At 42.4% G+C, this 13137-nt stretch overlaps 1 pseudogene; it reads right to left on the minus strand.

The window, feature by feature from the left end:
* Positions 1 to 7410: 7410 nt before the first annotated feature.
* On the minus strand, positions 7411 to 8509 carry LOC140711090 (uncharacterized; annotated as a pseudogene).
* Between the last annotated feature and the right edge of the window lie 4628 nt (positions 8510 to 13137).

Here is a 13137-nt window from a genome sequence, read left to right on the forward strand (position 1 = left end):
GAAGCTGTCAGAGTCACCCAGTGAGCTCTTCAGAGCTGGAGCCACAGAGCAGGTGAGGAGTCCTGGCCATGTCCCTGTGTGTGCTGAGAAGCTGGGGTGGGGGCACACCCCCAGGGGCAGATGCAAACAGTGGACCTCGGGCCCTCCTCCTGCCCAGAGGATGCTCAGCTCCCAAGGGACCACCAAGGCCTGGAACCCAGGGACACACCACCTGACCATCATGCCCAGGCCTCCTGGATCAGGCAATGTCCAGTACAGGCAGGCAGACTGGGCTTGGGGCCAGGACAGGGGTGGATGGTCCTGCTAGGCAGGCCTCCTTCTCCCTACCAGCTGGGCTGGTTGCACTGTAGTTTTGGTTCTGGCAACATATTGCTGCCCACTTTGGCCACACCAGTCCCCGGTTCCCTGGCTAGGCCCAGTGCTGTCCAATCTACCTACACAGGCCCCACACACCCAGTGCCCACTAGGCTCTGTCAGCCAGGAGGACCCATGCTCATCCCCTGAAGTTTCCATGGGAGCCTGCGTCCCACAGGAACCCACAGCTCAGGGCCAACCTCCATGTGGGCCTCTTGGTCGTGGTGGTAGGGGCGGGGGGGAGTTGACCTCCAGCCCTCCCATCCTGGCCACTGTATTTTGTGGGGATCATTCAGTCCTGGGAGCTTCCTGGGGACCCCAGAAGGAAGACAACAGGGTGGTCATGGCAGCCTCAGCCCCAGGCTCTGGGCCGGAATTTGATAACAACCAATTGAGAGCAACCACTGAATTCGATCCTCTTACAGTTACACGAGAAGTTGGTGAAGAACTGAATGTAGACCATTCTATGGTCATCTGGCATTTGAAGCCAATTGGAAAGCTGAAAAATCTTGATAAGTGGGTGCCTCATGATCTGACCAAATATTTTAAAAATCATCCTTTTGAAGTGTCATCTTCTCTTATTCTATGAAACAACAATGAACCATTTCTTGATCAGATTGTGACATGCCACAAAAAGTGGATTTCATACAAGAGCCAGCTCACTGGTTGGACTGAGAAGAAGCTCCAAACCACTTCCCAAAGTCAAACTTGTACCAAAAAAAGGTCATGGTCACTGTTTGGTGGTCAGCTGCCGGTCTTCTGATCCACTACACTTTTTGAATCCTGGTGAAATCATTACATCTGAGAAGTATGCCACGCCATTCGATGAGGTGCACGGAAAACTGCAGCACCTGGAGCTGGCACTGGTCAACAGGAAGGGCCCAGTTCTCCACAACGCATGACCACATGTCATACAACCAGGACTTCAAAAGTTGAATAAACTGGGCTATGAAGTTTTGCCTCATCTGCCATATTCATCTGACCTCTCGCCAACCAACTACCACTTCTTTAAGCATCTTGACAACTTTTTGCAGGGAAAACACTTACACATCCAGCAGGATGCGGAAAATGCTTTCCAAGAGTTCGTCGAACCCTGAAAGCATGGAATAAACAAGTTTATTTCTCATTGGCAAAAATGTGTTCAATGTAATGGTTTCTTTTCTTTTCTTTTTTTTTTTTAAGACAGTCTCACTCTGTCGCCTAGGCCAGAGTGCAAAGGTGCAATCTCGGCTCACTCTACCCTCCGCCTCCTGGGTTCAAGAGATTCTCCTGCCTCAGCCTCTTGAGTAGCTGGGATTACAGGCACATGCCACCACACCCGGCTACTTTTTATACTTTTAGTAGAGATGGTATTTCACCATGTTGGTCAGGCTGGTCTCAAACTCCTGACATCCTGATTCACCTGCCGCAGCCTCCCAAAGTGCTGGGATTACAGGCGTAAGCCACTGTGCCCAGTCCATTGCAATGGATTCTATTTTGATTAATAAAGATGTGTTGCAGCCTAGTTATAAAAATTTAAAATTCATGGTCCAAAACCACAATTACTTTGACACCAACCTAATAATAGAAGAATTAAAAGAGGCCTTTACATTAGAGAGCCCATGGATGATAAAATAATAAAGAATATTACAATTTCCATAAGTCACAAACTTGGTAACTTAGACCAACTGGATGAATTAAAAGACACAATCTATTAATACTAAAACATAGGAGAAATAGGTAATCTGAATATATTGATATCTATTTTAAAAATGGAATCAATACCTAATAACCTTACAGAAAACCTATATATTCCAAAAATCTGATATTCTGTCATGTTATTCTAACTGGTGGGATTCGGGGATTTCCATTTTGATAAGAACATAGGTGAGTTGCACACACTTACTTTTAGTGCTCACTGGTCAGGAAACCTATGTCCACTATAGGATACTGCAGAGTGATGCGTTTTGGAGAATTTAGGCAAGATAATATGATTTTCAGAGTTAAAGGAAGACAACCTGTTTTATGCACAGTAATTCTTCATAATATCACAGGGGATACCATATTTAAACTTTGGGGTATCCCCAGGTATAATTCTTATTTGAGCCACATGTGAATTTCAGACACGGAGGCTGCCCAACTTTGGTGGCTTTCAGCAGATGTGGAAGTTAATTCACAACCTACTTTGTGGAGGCATAAAATTCAGTGAGCACTCACTTAACCTTTTACTTTAAATATTATTTTTGTAAACTTTGCATTTCCAATTAGGTGAAATTTTAAACCTGTTTCAGTTCTTATCCACCCTTTTTTTTTTTTTTTTTTTTTTTTTTTTCCCTGAGACGGAGTCTTGCCCTGTAACCCAGGCTGGAGTGCAGTGGCATGGTCTTGACTCACTTAAATCTCCGCCTCCCAGGTTCAAGCAATTCTCCTGCCTCAGCCTCCCAAGTAGCTGGGATTACAGGTGACCACCACCACGCCTGGCTAATTTTTGTATTTTTAGTAGAGATGTGGCTTCCCCATGTTGGTCAGGCTGGTCTTGAACCCCTGACCTTGTGATCTGCCCACCTCGGCCTCCCAGAGTGATCGGATTACAGGCCTGAGCCACTGTGCCTGGCCTCTCCACTCTTTTTAAACGGAGGGGAGTAAGGGTTGCTTTAAGTTAGGAGGGACTCCTGCGTACCCAACCCATTTGTATAAATTTCTTCCTTCAGAGTTCTTCCAATCAGCATCACCATTGTTAAAGGCCTCCCACATGGTAATAATTGTGCTACAGGGTTTTATGAACATGAAGTTTATGTTTGGCTGAATTAACCTTCTTCCTGTCGCACAAGGGGGGCATAGGTGTTTTCACTAATTATGAAGCGGGTTCACTGTGCAATGGCTACCAACTTTTCTGAGTACAGTGAGACCAAACACATTCATACATAAATTCCATGAAGTGAATTTATTACTTACAAATAGCAAACAAAAGACAACAGAAGCCTAGGATTCAATATGAACCACTACCACAAGATCAGGAAGGCTACCCAGAGAAGATGGATGGAGTTTTGACTGTAAACCCTTCACTTGCACTACAACTGAGGGACCCCAGAAAGCAGCCCACCTTGGGTTTTCTCCCACGATGTGGTTGCTGGACACAAGCGTTAAAGGCCGTTCTGTTTCGAGCAGGGACTCTAATAGAGCCTGAGCTGTTCTGGTTAATGTCACCTGATTATCAGGATATTGCTTTCCCAGCATATCATACAGTTATCTTGAGAATTACCAGTAGGAAAGGGAGCAAAATGGCCCTGCACCCTTCAAACTGAAGGATCAGAATATTTGCTGTGAAAGAAGCCCAGACAGTAACAACAGAGTGTTCTTGTGAGTCATCTATTAGTTCTCTTGACCAGAGCGTGGCACCTGACTGCTTTTCTCTTTCCTTTCAATGGAAACTGTTTCGGAATATTTTGAATATTTTGAATTTCTACATCTACAGAGTTGAGGCACACGATCGCTGGCAGTGTAGACTCTCTGTATAGTTACAGGAAAGAGTTCAGGAGCCCATCAAGCCACATTGGAGGAGACCACCTAATCCTCCAGAGACTGTCACTCCATCTTCCTAGGGTTAGCTCCACATGCAGTAAGGCCATTATGTCTAAGGCCGGCAAGACTTTCAGTCCGAAGATTCGACTTTTGACATGCTGATAAGCAGCAGTGATAAGAAAAGCCCACACATTGGCTAGGAATTTTTCAATGCAAGCAGCTGAGATGCTTCTTCATATGCTTCGATAGGGGCTAATATCAAACTCTTTCTTCCCATTTTCATTACTCATCAGTGACTGAACCATGAGGCACCATGGATGTACTCCTCATCAGGAGGGTGTATGGGACAGCGGCAAGGGGAGAAGCAGCACAAGAAACAAACAAGGCCACTACTTCTGCCTACATAATAACTATTGTCTTGGAGTGTACAATAATTAATAATGTTTACATGGCTGCTCTTAGCATACAGAGATGGTGACCAGAGTAGATGCAGGGACCACAGAGATACAGCCTGATTCTTGCTAATTAGGACATAAGTGTCGGCTTATGTGCTGTGCTTCTGTGCATTAATAAGCCAGGACCTCAAAACTGCCTGCTAAGCACAGGCCAAATGTCATGCTGGGGTGCAATTAAACATTCATGTCCAGGAGATGAGAGCGTTTTAGTGTGGGAGAAGATGACAACACCTGAAGAAAACAAAACGCTGTGCAGACCAAACGGAAGGCCCATCATCAGCTCACGGTTCTGACTCAGGTGACTGCTGATGTGTTATGGAACCATCAGCCAACAGCAGGTAGGTCAAGTTGAGCAGGTGTCCTTCATGAGGGCTGGTCCATTCCATTTGTGTTGTCAATTGTTTCAATAGCGTCTCATGCACCCCACTGGTGAGGAAGGAATTTGCGCCCTACTTTTACTGGCACCGTTAAACACATAACATCTCTTACTAAACAGAAAAACCAGACATCAGTTATTAATTACATATAGAAGGATGGTGTAAGTTCCCACAGCCCCAAACAGGGATTAACTTGTGAGCAGAGAGTGGTATCACATTAAAAAAGTGAGGATTTTCCTTTTTTTTTTTTTTTTTTTTGAGACAGAATCTCGCTCTATCACCCTTGCTGGAGTGCAGTGGTGTGATCTCGGCTCACTGCAAGCTCTGTCTCCCGGGTTCATGCCCTTCTCCTGCCTCAGCCTCCCTAGAAACTGGGACTACAGGCACGCACCACCACGCGTGGCTAATTTTTTGTATTTTTAGTAGCGACGGGGTTTCACCGTTTTAGCCAGGATGGTCTCGATCTCCTGACCTCGTGATTCACTCGCCTCAGTCTCCCTAAGTGCTGGGATTACTGCCGTGAGCCACCACGCCCGGCCGAAGATGTTCCTTTGTTCCTACAGGAGTATGTGATTGGTTTGTCTGTTGGCTGGTAGGGAACTGAATCATGAGACACTGACTGGTAAGACTGTAATACTCTAAAATACAATATATAAACCATCATACCATAATGGTGTAATACGATCTACTACAATACCAAAGGCATCGATGAAAAGCCCAATGTTATCATATGTGACTGAGAGACTGAATGCTTCCTCCCTCAGATTGGTTACAATGTATCGTCCTATGACAGTCCACTCTCCTTCATTCAAAGTGAACGATCCAAATAACAGACAGAAATAATAAAGAATAAAGGGCAACAGATGCAAAGAACTCACGAGATGATACTCTATGGTAAACTTTATGTACTTAGGAATTAATACCAACTCATTATTAGCAAAAAATAAACATCTTTACATCAAGAGTAGTTTTTCCTTTAACAAGGAAAGGTGGAATGTGTATAATGAACAAGGGATAATCAAAATTTTCCAAATGAGGCTAGTAAGGCTATCCCAACAATTGCCAATCATTATTCACTGGTCCATTAATCACAGGGCAATACATACAAATGAAACTTACCTGGCCAGGTGTGGTGGCTCATGCCTGTAATCCCAGCATGTTGGGTGGCCGAGGAGGGCAAATCATGAGGTCAGGAGTTCAAGACCAGCCTAGCCAACATGGCGAAACCCTGTCTCCACTAAAAATACAAAGAATTAGCTGGACGTAGTGGTGGGCGCTTGTAGTCCCAGGTACTCAGGAGGCTGAGACAGGAGAATCGCTTAAACCCAGGAGGTGGAGGTTGCAGTGAGCTGAGATCGCACCACTGCACTCCAACCTGGGCAACAGAGTGAGACTCCATCTCAAAAAAAGTTAATAATGAAAGAAAAAAATTAAACTTACCTCCATGTTAGAAAAACATCAAAATTCAACCATGAATCCAGCACATTATCAAATCAATAGACAAGAATTCTACCAACAAACAATATCATTATCTATGAAACTCAAGTACTACTGCTTAAAGAGCATTTACAGAACTCTCACCTCAAGGGTTCCCTGCAAAACAAGGTGAAATACATACTCAAGACTCTTTAAGAATGAGCCACGGAAAAAACAATATACTTGTAACTTGTGTAACATTTCATACATTTTTTCAAGCACTACTCGATAACTAATTTGCATCAGGCTTTCCAAATTAGAAAAGCTTCACTTATAGAACTTCTTTCCTGTGGGAGTTTTCACATGACGTTTCAATTAAATGTGAAAACTGAAAATATTCTTGCAGTTTCTAAACTATTAGAGTCTTAATCCTGTGTACGTTCTTGTATTTACAAGGTCCAGCCAGCTACAGTGTGCATTTTCATAGGTCCTTGAGTGGGTATGAGAGAAATGAAACATTCCCACATTCTGGACATTCATAGGGTTTTTCTCAGGAATGAGCTGGTGTCTTCATATGGAACTAACACAACTGAAGGCCTTACCACAAATTTAGATTCAAAAGGCTTTTCTCCAGTCTGAGGCCTCCCAAATCTTCAAAAACAGGAAAATCTGAAGGCTTGGCCACATTTCCTACATTCTTAAGGTTCCTCTGCAGTGTGAGCCTTTTCATGTTTATGAGGGAATGGGAAAGAGTAAATGTTTTACCACATTTCTTACATTCAAGGGGCTTTATTTATTTGTTTGTTTATTTTGAGATGGATTCTCACTCTGTCGCCAGGCTGGAGTGCAGTGGCACAGTCTCGGCTCACTGAAACCTCCGCCTCCTGAGTTCAAGTGATTCTCCTGCCTCAGCCTCCTGAGTAGCTGGGATTACAACCATATGCTACCACATGCAGCTGCTTTTTGTATTTTTAGTAGAGACGAGGTTTCACCATGTTGTCCAGGATGGTTTCGATCTCCTGACCTCGTGATCCGCATGCACAGGGCTTTCCCCCAACCCCCCATTGCTTTTTATGTCCTTGAAAAAGAACTAAGACAACTGAAATGTGCCACCATGCCCAGCTAATTATTTTTATTTATTTGTTTTGAGACGGAGTCTTGCTCTGTCGCCCAAGCTGGTGTGCACTGGTGCGATCTCGGCTCACTGCAAGCTCTGCCTCCTAGGTTCACGCCATTCTCCTGCCTCAGTCTCCCGAGTAACTGGTGTTAGCCACCGTGCCCGGCATTATTTTATTTTTTCTAGAGACAGGGTTTCACCTTGATGCCCAGGTTGTTTCACGCTGTTTTAATCCGGGCTGGTTATGAACTCCTGGGCTCAAGCAATACACACTCCTTGGCCTCCCAAAGTGCTGGGATTATAGGCTGAGTCACTACACCCAGCCTCTATATCATGACTTCTTTCATGGCGAGTAAGATGACTGGAACGAATGTAGGCTTTACCGCATCTCTTACATTCATAGGGTTTTTCTCCAGTATGAATTCTTTCGTGGAGGTGAAGGGAACTGGGACGACTGAAGGCTTGGTCACATTGTTTACATTCATAGGCTTTCTCTCCCATATGAGTGCTTCTATGGTTACAAAGGGAACTCAAATGACTAAAGGCTTTGCCACATTGTTTACATTCATAAGGTCTCTCTCCAGTATGAATGCTTCCATGGTCACGAAGGGAAGTGGAACAGCTGAAGGCTTTATCACATTTGGTACATTTATAGGGTCTTTCTCCTGTGTGAGTCCTTTCACGCGTCTTAAAAGAACAAGAAAATCAGAATGTTTTTCCACATTCCTTACATTCGTAGGGTTTCTCTCTAGTGTGAGTTCGTTCATGTATTAGACAAGAACCGGAAACAGTGAACGCTTTACCACATTGTTTACATTTATAGGGTTTTTCTCCTGTGTGAGTTCTCTGATGTCTTTCAAATGAATTGAGAAAATAAAAAGCTTTCCCACATATCGTACATTTATAATTAGATTTCCACTGTGCATTATCTTGTGTCTTCTAACACCTGGAACAGAAACGAAGAGTTTCCCACACTGTTCACGTTTATATTGCTTCTCTCCATATGGTTTGTATCCTGAGTGAGCTAAGATGTGCCTGTTAAGGAGGGAATGACGTACAAAGACTTTTCCACAAATACTTCATTCACATTGTTTTAATCCAGCAGAAATGTTCTCATTCAGATCAAGCATTGGAATTTGGCTGACAACTGTCCATACTGACTACCGTCTTTGTTTTCACACAGTCTCTGTATCATATGATTTCTGTAAAAAAAATGTAAAGCACATAATTATTGCTTGGTTTAATAACTTTCTACTTACTAATAGGTCTTGGACTTACACTGCTACCAATACCAAGGAAAATGCTTTTTTTTTTTTTTTTTTTTTGCCATGACTGAATTATTGGAAAGTAAATGGGTTACTACTGAAAACACAGCTACCACCTGCATGGCTATGTCCAAATTAGTAACATTCATGTACACAGTTTTGTAGTACTATTTTCAAGTAAACTGTTTTCCAAACACTGACTGCTACACTGAAGTACATTGCATTTTGGGTGAAATTTTTCTAAAAAGAAATAAATTTCAAGTGACTCTCATTTGTTTTGATCGCTTGCTTTTAAGTTCATGACAAGCTAAGATTCCTTCAGAGGACTTTATTTCCTCTTCTCCGTGCAAATTATCTTATATCTTTCCAAGGTTTTTCGAAGTGATCTTCAATATTCTGGTCTTTCCGTTTGTTTCCTAAAATACAGACCCACAAAATTATCATGAATTATTACAAACTATAGAAACATTACTAGATTTAATGTTCATTGTACACAGTGCCCATGCCTGATTTCTTCACCAAATCATTCCCTTGCGCCATTCCAAATCACAAATAGCACTGATGATAGGGAAATACTTCTGTAATTAAGTGAAATGTTTTGTCATTCTCAGCTACAGAAACCAGGTTCCTGCAGGTTTCCTGCATCACTTCTCTGCAGAGATTCTTCTGAGAAGAATCTAGCAAAGCCCATTCCTCCTGGGTACAGTTCACAGCCACATCCTCAAAAGCCATGGAGTCCTAGAACATTCCACACATGTGGATAGAAGGATGGGTGAGACTGACAGCACTGGGAATCTGTACTCAATCCATAAGCTGTTTACATGATTCTAAAATTTCCAAGCATTTATTTTGTGCCTTGATTGTCAGAACTCTTACTCTGTTCACACATACTCCCTCCCACACAGCAGTACGAATGCTAGAATCGAACTATTCAAAAAGGCAACAGCAAAGTAGAAACACCCATCTTATTAGAGAATCCAGGGAGTAAGATGTGCTGCTAGGAGTTACCTTTTAACTTCACTTTGTACAATTCTAGTATCTGTCATAATAAAGTCCTACTTGATGTGCATAAGGGAGTTAATATTATCAGTCCTGAGACTACTTATTCTTAAAAACGTCTGCTCGCAAAGTTCCATCTTTGTATTAGTAACTTACATTTTGAAAGGGATTCCACCAACCCTAATAAGAATGACTCACTGCATGTAAATGGCTTATGCAATGTATTTGCCAAAACTTTTTCTGCTGAACGTCTATTATTTTGTGTCACTGCAGTGGTGCTTAGGGAACCAGACACCAAAACACTGTCTGAACACTAAGTGTTCAATGAGTTTCCCTGGTAGACAATATTTTACACGTGCTGTCACTTGTTAACTGGGGAGTTGAGCCCATTCCATGTGATTACACCAAGACAGAGTAGGCTCATTAAATTTAATTGAGTAGTAAATAAAACCAATAATTGATATTTGACAATACTAATAGAACAATTTAAAAAATTTCTATTGCACAATGTGAAGGCAGAGAATAAGAGGAAATATGACACACGTTTTTTAAAATGACATTAATGTCATCACTTCCAGATGCTATTCCTATGAAATCACATAAATTCCCAAATCAGGTTGTTTTTAGGCAAGAAAAAGTACTTTTTCATACGTAGTAAAAATGACAAATGTCTAATGATTTTTAGTCATCTAAAAAAAGAGTGATGGCTTGTCTAACATACTTCTAAGATTTTCAGATGAAAATATTCAGGACAGCACAGTATTAGCAGAGAGATGAGCAAGCAGACCAAGGGAAAAGAAAGTCTTAATGACCCAGCATTTATATGGAGAGTTGAGGAATGATAGAGTAGGCACTGTAGAATAGAAAAAGAAATCACATGCACTTTAAAATATGAGGCAAACCAGGCTGGCATCTACTTGGGAAAATGCATTGCATTCTTCTCTATTCCGTGAGCCATAATCAACTTATTATACATTCAAATATGAGAGATAAAACCAGAACACTTTCAGAAGTTACAGGAAGATTTTTTTTATGAAGGATTAGGCAGAATTTCTTTTATGTAAGAAAAAAGTGATGAAGGAACAGACAAACTCAAACATATTAAAATTTAGGGAATAAAAAGAAAATACAATGGGCAGGGCATGGTGGCTCATGCCTGTAATCCCAGCAGCTTGGGAGGCTGAGGAGGGCGATCACCTGAGGTCAGGAGGTTGAGATCAGCCTGGCCAACTTATCAAAACCCTGTCTTTCTGTTGTTTGTTTGTTTGTTTGTTTGTTTGTTTGGTTTTTTGCGACGGAGTCTCCCATTGTCGCTTGGGCTGGGGTGCAATGGCAAGATCTTGGCTCACTGCAACCTCCACCTCCCCGATTCAAGCAATTCTCTTGCCTCAGCCTCCCGAGTAGCTGGGATTACAGGTGCCTGCCACCAGGCTCAGCTAATTTTTTTGTATATTTTGTAGAGACAGGGTTTCACCATGTTGGTCAGGCTGCTCTGGAACTCCTGACCTCATGATCGGCCCACCTTGGTCTCCCAAAGGGCTGGGATTACAGACCTGAGCCACTGTGTCAGGCCTAAAACCCCCTGTTTACTAAAAATACAAAAATTAGCTGGGTGTGGTAGTGGGTGCCTATAATCCCAGTTACTTGGGAAGCTGACATAGGAGAATCACTTGAACCCGGGAGGCGGCGGTTGCAGTAAGCAGAGATGGCGCCACTGCACTTCAGCCGGGCTACAGAGCAAGACAGTGTCTCCAAAAACAAAACAAAACAAAACAAAACAAAACAAAACAAAACAAAACAAAACCCTCGAATATCCAGATAAGAGGATACAGATGTGTCCACTGTCATAAATTCTTCACCATGCTACAAGAAGGAAACTGACATTTTGGTGAATCTTTGTAAATCATCAATTTATCTATCACACTTTTATTTCACCAGTAACGTTGATAAAGCTAAGTCCTACAATTCCATTTGAAATTACCCTTAAAAAGAACACACCTTTAAAACTTACTACACTCACTCTGGGGAAGAAATAAATATGAATTTTTAGCAAATAAAATACACCATTTTACCTTGCCTCTTTGGAAATAGTATGTTTATCTTTCAAGCTGTACTGATAAAATGTATCTTACAGCCAATGAAAAACTGGAACACAAATAAGCAGACAAGCCTTTTCAAGGTAACAAACTCAGGGAGAGGCAGTGCTGACTCCAACACAGACCTTTGTAAGTGTCACGGCAGGCCATTCTGTCCCTCGGGACACCCATCCTGTTCAGTAAAGTGCTCAGTGATCACCCAGGAGGCACTGGCACTGCTCTTTGTCCTCCTGTGCGCCTTCAGTGCATTTTAATGTTCAGGTTCTTGCACATCCTCTCTGGGGTGGGTTTTCCTTGTCCTTTGGGACAGTTTTTCTCTCTTCACAAGTCTGAGACAATCTAGAGAGCAGAAATCATTTCTACCTTTTCCTCTCAATATCAGTATCCCATTGGCAGACCATCATTGTGTCTCCAAGGAATAAAAGCTCTGGCTGGAGGAACAGTTTTAATGACCTAACTTTAATGACATTACGTTGAATTGTCCATTCATTTTAATGTCCTAAAATTTTAATAATCCTAAGGGGTCATCATTTTAGATAAAACTATACCAAGAGATTCCTCTAAGGCCAAGAGCATCCAGCTGCTCCCCTGAGCGACTCTACCCCCTACCTCAGGCTGTCCTTGGCGATGAGATGACCCCGGGGCTGATAGTCACTAGACCCTCCAATAGACATGGCCACGGTGGGTATCCTGGGTCATCCCCAGACAGTTTTAAAATTCCAGGACTAGGGAAAGACAGGAGGGTGGCTGAGGACACAACACCCTGTAAAGTTTTCACGGAGGGACCTCAACCTAAAGACATTTTGGTAATATGTACACTTAGGAAAGATGAAAAGAAGGGAGGCACAAATATTTCTTTTACAGTAGAGTGTCAGATGATTTATTCTCCACTTTCCTCTCATGTAAAATGCTTGGAAACAGAAAAATATTTTGGCCAAGGTGGCCCACGCCTGTATTCCCAGCACTTTAGGAGGCTGAGGAGGGAGATCAATTAAGGTCAAGAGTTCAAAACCAACCTAGCCAACATGGCAAAACCCTGTCTCTACTAAAAATACAAAAATTAGCTGGACGTGGTAGTGGGTGCCTATAAGCCCAGCTACTTGGGAGGCTGAGGCAGGAGAATCGCTTGAACCCGGGAGTCAGAGGTTACAGTGATCTGAGACTGCACCATTGGACTCCAGCCTGGCGACAGGGCGAGACTCCGTCTCAAAAATATATATATATATATATATATATATAAAATATACATTTAAAACTATTACATGTAGATAGTATTTGAAGTCATGGGACTGACTGTAGGTAGAAACAAGAGAAGGCAAGGAAGTTTTTATATTTATATATAATTATATAAAATTAATATACATAATTATAATATATAAATATATCATATAGACTGGGCACAGTGGCTTACACCTGTCGTTCCAGCAATTTGGGAGGCCGAGATAGGCAGATCACCTGAGGTCAGGAGTTTGAGACTAGCCTGAGAACATGGAGAAACCCCATCTCTACTAAAGATACAAAAATTAGCCAGGTGTGGTGGTGCGTGCCTGTAATCCC

This window comes from Chlorocebus sabaeus, unplaced genomic scaffold, assembly GCF_047675955.1.
Source record: "Chlorocebus sabaeus isolate Y175 unplaced genomic scaffold, mChlSab1.0.hap1 unalloc_scaffold_152, whole genome shotgun sequence".
Lineage (NCBI taxonomy): Eukaryota > Metazoa > Chordata > Mammalia > Primates > Cercopithecidae > Chlorocebus > Chlorocebus sabaeus.